This window comes from Lytechinus pictus, chromosome 13, assembly GCF_037042905.1.
Source record: "Lytechinus pictus isolate F3 Inbred chromosome 13, Lp3.0, whole genome shotgun sequence".
Taxonomy (NCBI): Eukaryota; Metazoa; Echinodermata; class Echinoidea; order Temnopleuroida; family Toxopneustidae; genus Lytechinus; species Lytechinus pictus.
The window spans coordinates 27,253,272-27,269,078 of NC_087257.1; positions in this window are offsets into that span (position 1 = coordinate 27,253,272).

A 15,807-nucleotide genomic window follows, 5' to 3' on the forward strand; every position below is an offset into this window, starting at 1 on the left:
TTATTAATATCATACAGGTACATATTCGCGGGTAATTGAAGTTGTGGCACCCAAACTTTTAAAAGAAAACAAGAAGAATAACATACCATTCATCTCTTTGATAGGGATATTGCATAAAGAACCAAAAGACAATGGCGCCATGAATAATAAAGTTAGATTTCTTTTTAAATCTCATTTTTACTTTTAATAGCATACATGTACAAACCAATAGGGAATTACTGTACTGGGCCCCTTTGCATTAAAAAGGTATTATAGTAACTATGCAATCCAATGGTATCTTTCATGAAATCCTTGATTTTAATTGGCTGTTGGGTCTGCTTAATACCATGTTAGACACCGTTCTCACTGCCTTCCTATAACTAGTTTACCAGAAACTACATACTGTACATGTAGTTTATCATGTAATGAGAACGGTCGCAGCGATCTTCCAAACCGGTTTATAAGACCACCTCGCGATGTAAGTTTCAAGATCGCTTTGCCTCCTTAAACTGGTTTTAGCATTAAGTGAGGACACAACCGTTCTTCAGGGGCGATCTTTGCACATTTTGAGCGCGTCACTCCACACACTGTGTGTAGAATGCCTACGCTGCGGTTTCAAATTTCGCGCTAAACGTATCACCCCACTAAGAGCGTTCCCATAGCGACAAGATCGCTTTACATGAAGTGATTTTGAAAACCACTTTCGGGTGGTCAAATTGGAATGCCAGCAAAGCGATCTTCCAAACTGGTTTCCTGAACCGGTTTCCAGTAAACTAGTTTTAGAAAGTGTAATGAGAACGGGGTTTAAATTGCCATCAAAAAGCAAAGTTACCATTACAGTAACTTTTATGCAACGGGACCCTGGTCTGTGAAGTCCTGACCTCAAGTAAAAATATCCTAGTTCCCTATATAAAATAAACTTTGATTGAGGTACATGTAGGGGTGGTGGTAGGGTTTGACATTGATTCTGTACAAGGTCTGAAATGGCACCCGATTCATAAAATTATTTTAATAGCCAATCAAAATCTAGATTTCAATGACAGCTTCCATAATGACAAAGTTACCATAATCATAAACAGTTTTATAAAATTTTGAAAAGCATGTCAGATCCCATACAAGTATTGATTGCACGAAAGGCAGATGAAATTGACTTGTTGACTAGAGTAGTGTATGAAGAGTAGGACACATGATATGCATCTCTATTCTCTGGTGGCAGATGTTTTATTTTCTCTCTCTCTCTCTCTCTCCTACTCTCTCTCTATCTATCTCTCTCTTTCCCTCTGCCTCCATTTCTTATTGATGTTATTTTCAACAGATTTATCATTTAACAAGAAATTAACATACATGTACTGTACAATGTGGTGCACAGCAGGGCACTACTTTTGATTTCAGGTTATTGACAAACTTAGCGAAGTAACCCTTAATAAGCAATTGTGACGTAAATTGTTACCTTGCAGTCGCGCATCATGCATGTCGCACACATACACTCAACGCGTAGAAATCTTGCGCTTGGGTTACATTTGTGTATGCACTGGCCGCCCCGTGCCATTATCTACAATGGTTGGTTCATTAAAGGGATGGACCGGGCTGAAATATTTATATTTAAATACATAGAGTAGAATTCACTGAGCAAAATGCCGAAAATTTCTTAAAAATCTTAAAAATCGGATAACAAATAATAAAGTTATTGAAGTTTAAAATTTAGCAATATTTTGTGAAAACAGTCATGAATATTCATTAGTTGGGCTGATGATGTCACATCCCCACTTTCCATTTTGTAATGTTATTACTTAAAATCATAATTTTTTCATTATTTCATACTTGTGTGAATAATATGTCTCCCTTTTAATGAAATAAGTTACAGCAATAAATATCTAATGCATTAAATCAGTTGTCAATCCAATTTTTCTAGTTCTTGGAGGAAAAAATTCGAATAAACCTAATTTCATCTAATAAAATACAAAAGAACAAGTGGAGATGTGACATCATCAGCCCACCTAATGAATATTCATGACGGCCGTTTTCACAAAATATTGCTAAACTTTAAAATTCAATATCTTTGTTATTTGTTATCCGATTTTATAATAATAATAATAATAATACAGGTATATTTACCCAGGGAAGCCGCTTCAGTTCCGAAAACTGTTCTCCCAGCGGGCCCTGCTATTATTATTACCCCGGCTTTAGCTGGGCTACCTAGGCGCTCAAAGCATTGAAGGAATTTCTTCCTACCGGGTACCCATTCATCTCACCTGGGTTGAGTGCAGCACAGTGTGGATAAATTTCTTGCTGAAGGAAATTACGCCATGGCTGGGATTCGAACCCACGACCCTCTGTTTCAAAGTCCGAAGACTAATCCACTGGGCCACAACGCTCCAGTGATGAAATTTTTGATGAAATTTTCGGCATTTTGCTCGGTGAATTCTACTCTATCTATTAAGCTATAAATATTTTCAGCCCGGACCATCCCTTTAACTGGTTCCAGCCAAATTTCTGAAATACTGAAGTTAGCGATCAAAATCGGCTCCTACTGCGCAAGCGCACTAGCAGAAACATGGCCAATATTGCCCTCTGTTTTGTACAGGATTCCTATGGGCAAAGCCTGGGTAGGGCAACATGGCAAATGTTTACCTCGTTAGTCTCTTATTGAAAGTAGCGAGTGAAATATGACTTTTATTTATCTTCTAAAATGCCTTATACAGTAATAATTATTTCTATTTAATAGTTCGACACTAACAAGAAAACAAATCAGCTAAATTGAAAATAAAGTAAAATACATCAGCGTCACAGTGTGTAGGCCTACTTGAAAATATACATAAATGTGTATCTTGAGGTTAGAGTGAATTATTATAGCACAGCAACATATTAATTTTTCATTTTCGGGGGCATCATGTAGTTTTCACAGCTTACTACCTAATTATGCGACATTGGATAAGCTTTAACATGGCAATGAAATGGGATTTTCCAGGGCTCCTTTTTTAGTTTTCCATGCTCTTTTGAGCATTTCAAGGGGAGAAATCGCCCAAAGGCCCAAGGATTTTCCCCCCTGATAGATTAAGTAATACTTACTAATTAGTAATACTTACTGACTGAATTCAAGAAATCCAATGCTGCTTTATTTGCTTCTGCTTTTGGTAGATCAGCCGCAATCTCTGCATCTCTGTCAAGAAACAATGGCAAAATGAAATAATCATTCTAATACACTGTACATGTAGGCCTACATCATGGGCGGAACTTAGGAGGGGCGCATAGTGTCCATGCCACCCCCCCCCCCCCACTATTGGTGGCAAACAAAGGGGAAAGAAACAAAATGGGCAGGATAGGACAAAAAGACAAAGAGATACAAAAGATACAAGGAAAAAAGGTGAACAAATTTAAATCGATTGCATAATAGCAGCAGTATTGACTTTGTTCAATAAATCCCAAACAATTTAATATATATGTAGGCTACAAACTTTGTGGCATATGAAAACAAATAGATGAATAATTTTTCCAAAATTAGAAAAATATCATTCGTTTGATAACAAATCCTTTTTTTTTTCACTGAACAATTGTAGAAACAGTGATTATCCGTTCCAAAAATTTGTATTTTCCTTTTCTGAAAATCTGTAATCCGTTTCAACTTGATCTAATAATGGAAATTCTGTTTTGTCACTGAAAATGTTAACAACTAAAACCTGAATTCCGTTAAAGGTGAATTCCATGAATTTTTACATTAAAGTATAAGAACCAAGCGGAATTTCCATTTTATATACCAATAAAAACGGAAAATCATTGTCCCTACAATTGGCCATTGACCTTGGCCTTGGCTCACAAACATATATTATTACTGTGATCTCATAGATATCCAAAAACCATCTCACACCATATTCATTTCGAGCATAGGAAATACATGAGGTTGATGGGCGATCGATCGCCCCTAAAATTCCCCCAACATGCATGCCTTGGGGCAACCATTCTTTCTAGAGTTGCCCCAAGATCTGTTCCAAACAATATTCAACATCATTTTGAAAATCAATAACTGTGGCAAAAGAATAATATTTGCTTTAACTTCACAATTACTTTTTACTCCTAAAAACGAGCCCTTCAAATAAAAGAAATAGCCTCCAAAATTCTGCTATCGCCTCAATGTGGAAAAGAAAGATAGCCCCTAAAAACAACACTTATTTCTTTTTAGAGTAGCCACAAGATCTGTTCTAAACAATATTCAAGATTATTTTGAAAATCAATATTCAGACTGTGGCAGAAGAAAAATATTTGCTTTTATTTCACAATTACTTAATTACTCCTAAAAAGGAGCCCTCCAAATAGAGATAGCACTTCAAAGAGATACACTCTAAAATTCTACAATCGCCCCAATGTGGCAAAATAAAATAGCACCTAAAAGCCTAAATAAAATAAAACTTATTTCCTTCCGACTTGTCTTAGATACAAAATAAGTTTTAAGCGAGACTGATAAATCTGCTGTTTCGGAGGAGTTTTTCAACATTTTCTGATTTTTTTGTCCTCGTAATGGTGATAAGCCAGGTTTTTCTTTGATCGCTGTCAGCTACAGCTGAGTGCACGGATGCGCCAGCAGATTGGCTGGCATGTTCGTACGCTCTAGCTGTAGCTTCATTCATGGCGATTGAAAAAGAACCTGGATGATCATGATCTGATTGTCATCAAATGATCAAAATTCACTATTTTCCAGCATATTTTTTAGAAAGGTGGTAAGCTGATTTGATATAAATTTATCTTTATTATTTCTTCTTTTTTCCCCTGGTCAAAAGCAAAATCAAGGAGGGTGCGCCAGTGCACCTTTTCTCCATAGACGCTGTAGTTAAGCAGTAGTTGTTTGCTCCACCATTAAGAGCCCATTGGTCTATTAAGTTATTGATGGAGGGGATGCATGCCGCAGAGCCAGACAAAGTCTCAGTGGAGCATAGAATCTAGACTATCCCTGACAGAGATAGACCTATTTTGGTCTAGTTTTAAGCAATGATTATCTAAACTTAAGATGGTTAGAATACACTTGATCCACTTTTTTCATTAAACATTACATTAAGTTAGACTGCAATGATTAAAGACGGTTAGAATTCAGTTGATCCACTTTTTTCATTAAACATTATATTAAGTTTAGGAGACTGCAGTGTTGAAATTACTTTATGTCTAGGGAGCCATTTTGAAAACAAGTGGAATGCCTCTGGCTGTCTCACCTGCATCACGCGATTCAATATAGCTGCAGTGCTGACTTTGAAAACTACTATAAAATAATTATTCACACAAAACACCATTCATATAATGATACAATACTAGGTTCATTGACAATAAATGACATTTGACCTTGATCATGTAATCTAAAACTTGTCAGTGATACTTGATTACCCCTATACCCACATTTTATACACTATATAAACTTTGAAAGTTATGACAGCAATCTAATAATTACCTCTAAAATAGTCAAAGTTCAATGACCTTAAATGACCTTTGACTTTGGTCATGTAACCTGAAACTTGCATGAGATGTTCAGTGATACTTGATGATTCTTATGTCCAAGTTTTATGAACTAGACCAATAAACTTTCAAAGTTATGATGGTAATTCAACAAATACCCCCAACATGGCAAAAGTTCATTGACCTTAAATGACCTTTGACCTTGGTCATGTGACCTGAAACTTGGACGGGATGTTTAAAGATACAGATACCCCCCACATGGCCAAAGTTCATTGACCTTTGATGTTGGTCATTTGACCTGAAATGCGCACAGGATGTTCAGTGATACTTGATTACTCTTATGTCCAAGTTTTGTGAACTACCGTAAGTAACGGACTATAAACTGCACCCGTAGATTAACCGCACCCCCAACTTTGGACTAAAAAAAAAAAATCCTTCTCACATTTACATGCATATTTGAGGTACGAAGAAACAAAACTAAGTTAAAGATCTCAAAGTATCCAAAGAGATTACCGGTATGCGGAAATCTGCTGTTCTTGATCAATTCATCTACAAATGTTAGCAAGAAAGAAAGGTCCCGACAATATTGGCCACTTACACACTCACTCACCTCACAGTAACAGTGTACACACACACAGCACTGCCGTTCTTGTACATTGCAAACTATGATACGGTACCAGTACATATATCAAATTATGATCCGTGTCTTTCCCGGCGTAGGAGGAAGAAACATTCAAATTTCTTGCATCACAACCTCACAATCACTTTCAGAATATGTCTAGCATGTCTAATCAATCATATTCACATCAAATAAACTTAAGGTCAAAAGTCATCTGTCAATGTCATCAAAGGTCATGTAAAGGTCATGACGCGCGCGTCAAAGCTAAAAAAATGCTCAAAATTGCCTATGAAATTTTTTGGGTACGTTTCAGGTCATTTTAAGCATTTCAACATTTTGCGCGCGTAACGCCTTAACGCAACCAGAAACATCATTTTTTTAATATCATTGCATTGATAATATAATTCTGAGCAATTTGATACCTTGATTAACCTTCTATGACCATTAATAACGAAATTAACACCCGTTAAAGTTTGCAGCATGTGTGCCCGCGAGCTCTCACTATAGGCCATATATGGGCAAAAACATGCCTATTGAAAGTTCACTGTACATGTAGCTCTTTAAATAGTCCGTTGACCCCCCATTTTTTTTTCATATATCGATAAAGTATGAGTTGTAGATTTGATTTCATGTCACCATTGTCCCTCAATTTGATCATGACAATGGCGTCGGAAGTCAAAATATCAATTTTGCTTTAATATGACGTCATAATAATTATGCAAATTTGGCTCTAACTCCGTGAATATTGGTCAATTTTTGCCCAATTTTCGATATGATGTAGCTTAGGTCTTACTCTTTCTGAGATATTGCCTTTATTTTTTTCATTTTAATGAACGGATCATCCTGAAAAATTGCAAATAATAAAGGCATGTCATTTTTACTCATTTTGCGTGTAATCTCTATGGGACATGACTTTTTCTCAAAACTAGATTCTACATTCCTCTATTTCATGAGCCAGATCTCCATTTTTTTTTGTCAGTTATCTCTGAGCTTTTAGTATGTTGTAGCTGAGATTCTAAGCTTTCGCAAATGTTCACTCCATTTTTGATCAGATGCCAGGATCATGCTCGTTTTTCGCTTGCAAAATTGGATTTGTAATTCTCAAATTTGCTTACGTGTAATCTCTATGGGGAATATCGTGGCTGAATGGATAACGCACTTGACTAGCGTCCTTGGGGTTCCAGGTTCGAGTCCTGGGGTGAACAAGATGATTTTTTTTCATCTTTTTTTTCTTTTTACCACCTCGTACATGATCCTTTGTGACAATTTAAAGGTATAAAAGTTAAAATTTAGCAAGATAAAACAGATTATAATTACTTTTTTTCATATCACATGTATTTTGCGTGTAATCTGTATGGGACATGACTTTTTCTCAAAACTAGATTCTACATTCCTCTATTTCGTGGGCCATATCTCAATTTTTTCTTGTCAGTTTTCCCTGAGCTTTTAGAAAGTTGTAGCTGAGATTCTAAGCTTTCGCAAGTGTTCACTCCATTTTTTGATCAGATGCCGGGATCATGCCCGTTTTTCGCTTGCAAAATTGGATTTGTAATTCTCAAATTTGCTTACGTGTAATCTCAATGGGAACGTGTAATCTCTATGGGGAATATCGTGGCTGAATGGATAATGCATTTGACTAGCGTCCTTGGGGTCCCAGGCTGAGTCCTGGGGTGAACAAGATGATTTTTTTTTCTTTTTTTTTTCATTTTTACCACCTCGTACATGATCCTTTAGGACAATTAAAAGGTATAAAATTTAGCAAGATAAAACACATTATAATTACTTTTTTTCATATCACATGTATTGTCATATATTAAAGAGACTTTTTTCACAGTGCTTTATCATCTCCCGTCTTTCACAAGTATTCTATCCATAATGAACATTCAGTTGTCATCATGATGATTATATTGATCTGCATGAACATGGTGATAGTGATCATGATGGCGAGAATAAGGACAGACCACCTAATTCGTCCACATGACGAATTAAAATCTAGTTCAATTTATTGTTGTTCATTTACAATTACATGTAGGTCTATTAATGTTTATTGTTTGAATTTCATATATAAATTAACTGGATGTTCTGGATGTTTCTTAAGAAACAGCTGAGCAAAAACATGCTAATCAAAAGAAGTATATAGAGGCAGCGATTGCATGAATGGCCTGCGCATCTATAGCCTCTTTGAGGCGTTCAAGTGCAGGCTTATACAATTTTGTCCATCAAATTTAATAGGATGAAGTTTATCAAATTTGAACAGAATTTGTATTCAGAGGAATCCTTTTCATAATAAATTTTTTGATAAAACCAACTTGAAAATTATTTTATGAAATATTGAATGCATCACAGACTGACAGCTTACATCAACATGTCAACTATTTCTCCAGCTAAGCTATGCTATGCCTACACCAGCACAGCTCTCAGTCAATCATCGCCTCAACACAGGCGGGTATGAAACTGTATTAGCGCCAATACATGTATACATTCGGGCACTGACTGTTCCTCACCAAAAATCTCCACTGAAAATCCTAATTTCGGTCTTAATATTGCAGGATCTGCGCAATATTTCCAAAGCACCAAGTGGCTTAGCTTACCGGGGTAGTTCAGATTTAAGAAGTTGAGTCGCCGAAAATTAATCTAAAATAAAATAAACTGTGATTTTCTTCAGAGTTCACGATCTTATTTTCTTGCAAATTTAGGATGGTATCTTAAAAATTAATCCAATAAAAAAGGATATTTTTTACTATCAAAGTTATTGCGAGACCTGCCGGTGCCGTGCAGCATTATGAAAAATAGTACCCGGGATATCGAGAGTTTGAAACTCGATACGCATTTTTCTGAAGCCCCGCGCCCGTGATTCTAAAAATCCATTAAGTTACACATCAGCACACGAGGGCAGAATCGCTCGTCGCTCCTGTGTATTTTCAATGCTGTTAGACTGTTAGATGCTAGTGGACAAAATTTAAAGATCTAAGATAGGTGATTTATATAGGGGGCCGGGCCTAATTGCCTCAGCAAGCAGATTTCTTGTGACGAATTATGTTGACGTACGAGACAGACTTGTAACTAACTCAATGCTTTAATTTAAAAGAAAAAGTCTGAAAGTGAATAGAAACCAAACGAGTAGGCCCTAGATCGACTAGATCTACAGTAGAGTAAAGTCCCCAAACATCGGACGGTTCCAAATATCGGAAGAAAATGACTTCAACTCCTTCCCCATAACTACAGGGACCCGCCCTGGCAGGGGACTTGCATGCATAAGACACATGAACATACATGTACCTGCTATTGAACTGCACACACAGTAAATCAAAAAAAATATTCCAGGGGATAAATCCTGGGGTAAAATCCATGATTTTGACTTCCAGAGATTCTTATGACCCTCTCTAATTATGGACTCCAAAAGATCGATGACCAAAAAATATCTCGTAAGGGGGAAGTGATTTCCGCTGGAAATATCGCTGCTGAGATTGCACATGTTCGATCTATCGCAAAAAAAATCTGCAATGGCCTCCGCGGGGGTTCCTTACGGCGGGAAATTCGAAACCCTTCCAAATATGGCACGATCCAAAATATTGGACATATTGGCCGATTATTTTTAAATTGGAAATGCGTGCTGATCGAAAGAGGTCCATTTGGTAAGTAAAATAATTATTTACCAATTTCTATATCAAAATTATTGATAGTAATAATTAAAATCGGCATTTGCGCAGCTAAAATGAATTATTTTATCAACAATTAAGGCTTTTATTTTGGGGTCTAGAGCGCGATTTAAATTGCCAAAATTGATCGCGGCGCACAACTCGAGAGAACCAGCGCCCTACCTGCGACCGATCGCGATCGCATGCGATGTTTTAAAATCGGCTGTGAATAATACGTGCGAGGAAAAAGATACTGGCCCAAAATCACCAATTTTGAGGATAACCGGAGGATGGAAACGGAGTGAAATACGGGTGTAGAGTAAGATATTAAGTTATTCATCTTTCTCGTTATATTTTTTTCTTTAATTTTTACGATAAAAATGATTTCCATCCCACAAACACACTGAGAGTATACCGAGGAGATCATTTGGGTGTGGAAACGACCCACAACGAACAACAACAACAATTTCCATCCCACCTTTGTGACTCGGTATATCCGAACTGGTTCACCGTCTCGAAGTTCGGGTAGGTGGAGTGTAGTGTAGCGGTAGTGAAGTGGAGTGGAGCCTGCACGAACTTCGCTCGAGGTAGCTGAATGGCCGCACACCAACCCCCGGCCACACGCAGATGCAGTTACTCTACGGCTACGCGTCCAATATTGGGAAAGTTCTGCGTCCGATTTTTGGCAAAAAACAAGCTTCTGGTAGTAAGTAAATAATTTCCGTTTACCATAATTTTTTCGATTCTATTTTTTTATGACATTAATAATAATATTCAACATTTCTAGTATAGGCCTACTACAGAACCGGAAATAAACATGATTTTTATTTGATTCAATTATTTTTTTGGGGGGGGTCCAATTATGTTTAAGTGTACGATATTTGGGCACTTTACTTATAGTAGGCACTTCAGGTGAAAATTAAGAAAGGCTGTTCCAGCATATTTGATAGGCTCACAATGAGGCTCAATATCTACGATTCACAAAACTGTTTGAATTTTCAAATTCCGATATCTAGTCCTAAGTCAAGTTATTGTCATCTTTGTGATGAAAAAACAGGGCTTTTTGTGGACAAAAGAAGATTGCAAAATCTTATTATTCTCTTTGTTTTGGGCATGGCACATTTATAATACATAGCTTATGGGGAATTGTACAAGCTTTTTATTTAAATCTTAAAGTACTCAGATTGATTTGACATATTGGCATATGATTTCTTTGGTTCAAGGGCAACTACCCCTGGACGATAACCCCCCCACCCCCACCCCCGGACAATTCCCCTCCCCCACCCCCCTGGACAATTACCCCCCCCCCCCCGGACAACTACACTGTAGTCTGTACCCCTATCCAAAAATCTACACCTAACCTAACCCTATTTCGGGGGTAATTGCCCTGTGGTAGGTTTGTGCACAGGGTAAACATGACTTGATATTGATTTTCTTTGCTTGAAATTAGAAATTAAGTTTTCAATGAATATTATTTGTAATCAAAGAAAGAGAATTAAAATAATAATCTTAGGATTTCTATCAAAAAATAAAAACAGATTGATTTCAATTGTCTATTATCTCATTATTGTCTTGTTATTGTGGTCTCAATAAAATTGTTGATATTATTATTGTCTCATCATCGTTTCATTATTGTCCCAATAATTATTATAATTATAATAATTATTATTATCATGATAATTATTTTTGTTTCATTAATATTATTTTCTAAATAATTATTACAATTATAATTACTATCATTATAGTAATTATTGTTATAATTATTTCATAATAATAATTATTATTGTCTCAATAATCATAAGGCCTTTAATTATAATTATGATTATTTTTATAATTATAATTATAATAATTTTTATAATAATAATCATTATTGATTACTTATCAATATTACTGTCTCAGTAATTATTACAAGTACAATTACTTTCATTATAATTGTTATCATTATAATTATTTTATAATAATTATTATTATTGTAATAATAGTTATTATTGTCTCAATAGTTATATAATTATAATTATTGGGACAATAATGAAACGATGATGAGACAATAATAATATCAACAATTTTATTGAGACCACAATAACAAGACAATAATGAGATAATAGACAATTGAAATCAATCTGTTTTTATTTTAATTTATTATAATTATAATTATTTCTACAATTATATTTATTTTAATTATAAATAAGTATTATTATTATAATGATTATTATTGATATCTCATTAATATTATTGTCTCAGTAATTATTACAATTCAAATTACATCATTATAATTGTTATCATTACAATTATTTTATTATAATAATGATTACTGTAATAATTATTATTGTCAATAAATACTAGAATTGATGTCTCATTAACATTGTCTCAATAATTATTACAATTATAATTATTATCATTTTAATTATAATTGTTATCATTATAATCATAATAATTATTATTGTAATAATAATTATTATAATTGTCTCAATATTTATTGTCTCATATTATTAATGTCTCATCATCACTGTTGCCTCATTATTGTCTTCTCTTATTTTTTAATAATATCTTTCAAATAATAATTAACACCATAACAAAGGTCCATAAATCAGATATCAAATTCATGAAACACTTCTCATGTATGTAAACCTATTTCTAAATTAAATTCATGAAAGGAGCTTTCTGTGCCATTCAAAATACGACTTTCATTAACAATACCATATTCTAGACATTCAGACTCATTTCCAAAAAAAATCACTTATCAAACAAAATTCTTGAAGTTTACATGCAGTTTTGCTCTTAATACTTATTTCACACGATTTCTACAAAATTATTTTCAAAATAACAATTTGATTTTCATAATTAACAGAGCTCAAATCGTAATTTAAAAAAATATACAACGGCTGAAACATACTGTGTCTGAATACCAAGACTAATCTCAACCCTGCTCGATCGGCCGAGTCAGATTCACAAACACCTCATGACACTCAAAACTGAAGCTCATATCCGCAGGCTCTCTACGGACCAAATTTGATTAGAATTTAACAAAATGTTCTCAAATATACAATTTTATTACTGACCGAGTTTACAAGGGATCCGATGAATACAAGAAGGTGATTTCAAGCAAAGAAAAATAAATACCTGAATATTAGGTCCTTCCCTCGCATGAAGGTAAGTGATACTCCGTCTTGTGTATTTCCGATGTTTACCGAAGATGTACGAAGCAACCGCGGGAATTTTTGACCAATCAAAATCAGCGGAATAAAGGAAGAAAGTGACTCTGTCTTTTCGAGCAATGCCGAATGCAACTCCAGCGCTCGGCCAAAGTGCCGAGCGGAGCGAACTGTGTGTGTTAGATATGCGCTCGCCATTCACTGCAATGCAAAAATCTACATCTAGCGCTGTGTCCGCGCGATCGCCTGCCCGGCTGAAGTGTCTACTTATAGTTCACCCACGGGTACATTACCACCGCCGTGCACAGGATAACCACTGGCACGGCACTTGCAATACGTTTACGTCTATTGTAAAAATTAGAAATAGATACCTATTTAATGTGAGATAAGCTTTGGATATGAAACTTACCAAACGATATGAAGCCAATTTAAATTCCTCTCTGTCTTTCTGGTACTTTATATCAATGATTTTTCTTGATGTCGAAGCAGGCATGGGGCTGATTCGCTGGTTCTCTCTATACGCACAGAGAGGGCGTGCGATATTATTTAATAAACTTGCTTGTTTGCGTCGTTGACGTCAGATCAGCTGTACTGCTGGTTGCGTTCTAGGCGCTCCGCATTTTTTTCGCTGTTCACCGTTATTTTATGATGTAGCGCCATCAGCGATTATACGTGACATGCAACCTGTTGATTTTTTTGGTACGATTTCCTATTATGCGCCGGCGACTTGAATCTAGACTGTTCGATAGGAAAAATTCGCATTTCGATTGTTGTTTGCGTAATTTCTACCGCAGTATTAAGGATCGGACGGAGTAACTGGCTGAGATTTGGAGGTAAGCGTTTAAAATCCATTTTTATAGATACGTTCGTGCTGATTTTTAAAATTAGATTACATTATAAGATTAAGATGACTAAATTTAGTATATTGTGAAGATTTAGGCGTGTTTCATATTCTCACATTCGTGTGATGAATGAAAACGTCAAAATTAATTATGAAATGACATGCGTTGTGCAAGGTTAGTATACTAACCTCACATGTTGTGTGAGTGCTTATAGTTGTTACTTGTAGATCTATTTCTAACAATATTTTTAAATCACTGACATTAATTTTTTTTTCACTTTCAGCCTGTTTGTCATGTTTTTCAGTCTAAAAACCCCTTTAAAATCCAGTTCATTTTCTAACGTATAGACTTTAAACTTAAGTTTAAGTTTAAGTGAGTCTAGAGTCTCTAGACCATGTACCGTATGTAGTCTTGTAGACTAGAGAGATTAGAGGTTTAATGTAGGGTGTCTGGAGAAAAAAATTATTTTTCTTATTTCAAGAAAATATCACATTTTCTTTGTGAATTTGAAGAGAAGTGACCTTCAAACTGACAGAAATGTAACATTTTTGAAAAAATCCAATTATTGGCTGCAAAAAAGAAGAATGAAATTAGGTCAATTTTCAGCATTGTTCTGCCATAGACTGTGTAGTTAAGAAATGGACACACACAATTCCAAATTTTTAGCTTCTGAGTAGCCAGGCGGCTTCTAGAGAGTAAAAATCATTTACTAACGTAAGGCAAGGCTCGACATTAGCGGTGGCCCGGGGCCACCAGAAATTCACCTCGGGCAACCATTATTGATAAAATGTTAAGTTTTGGTGGCCCGAATCGGGCAACCAATAATTTTCAAAGTAGCGCAATTTTTCTCCCGATTTTGCACGCATTTATCAACTTTCTACAGTTCAACTTGCAACCCAGTTCGTCATGCGCCCTTTTTGTTGATCTACACACAAATACACACACACAAAGTTTGCATATTAGGCCTACAGCTATAGCATACAGTAGCTATTATCCAGCCAGCCGCGCCAGCCGGCTGGCGTGAGCTTTGCATGAAGCCACTGCATACAGCTGTGCTCTAGATCTAGCTCAGCCTATTCAGACTCTGGGAGCTGCGATAAAAAATGTTGCTGCTAAGAAATCTTCCACAGAACTTTGAAAATCTGAGTCAAAGTCACATTTTACACCAATGAAATGACATTCTACAGTCTATATTACGAAAATTTGGTGTACCCTGATTATTTGCAAGCATTAAGAAGAGGAATTATGACCTCTCTTTTGACTACAAAAGACCGATTTCCAAATGAATTAATACACATAAAAACACATAGGCAAGTACATCACAGTCCCACGTGTGCATTTGTATGTATGTTGATACTTTGTTTCTTTCAAAGCTGTGTCTTTTCTAGCCAAAAATAAACAGACAGTTTCTTTCTTTCTTGTTTATAAATGACTTCTTAAACCATTCTTGAGAAAGTAAATACTTTGGGAAGGCATTTCATTGATATGAAATGTGAATTTTCCAACATTTTGGCAAATATAGGGAAGGACTTTTCTCACACTTTTTTTCCAGATATAACTTTTGCCGTTTTCTTTTTATTTTTTTTCTTTCATTTTTTTTTACAGTGGTTAAACCATTTATACCCCTTCCCATTGAATATGCCTGATTAAAAAATATGTTTCTACTGAAAATAAAATAATACAAACTAAAGGATATAAAAATAGAAATGTGCCATTCCCAGAAGGTAAGTGAAAATTATTTGCTTGGCTTTTAATTATATTCCAGTCAGAAAAGACTGTTGCCACAGCTGTTAAAAAAATATTTGTAATGGCTTCTTAATTTTCCGCTTTTTTTTTTTTTCCCTGTTCTATGCACTATTTATTTACTTTACCATTATGAGTGTGTGTCTATACGGAGGTTTTAAAAAAAAGTCCGCACAACCTGCGAACAATAAAATTCATTTATTCTCTTTCAATCATTTCATTTTTACGAAAGAAACAATTTATACATGTATTTTACCACAAGCCAATTAGCAAAGTAAAATAACAGCAAACAAGGTTTACATACAAGATGATAAAGTGAAAGTACTTAGTGGTAGTGGCTGCAGAATTAATATTTCAGAAGTTTTTTTTATTAATTTTTAATGTGTTTCTTTATATTT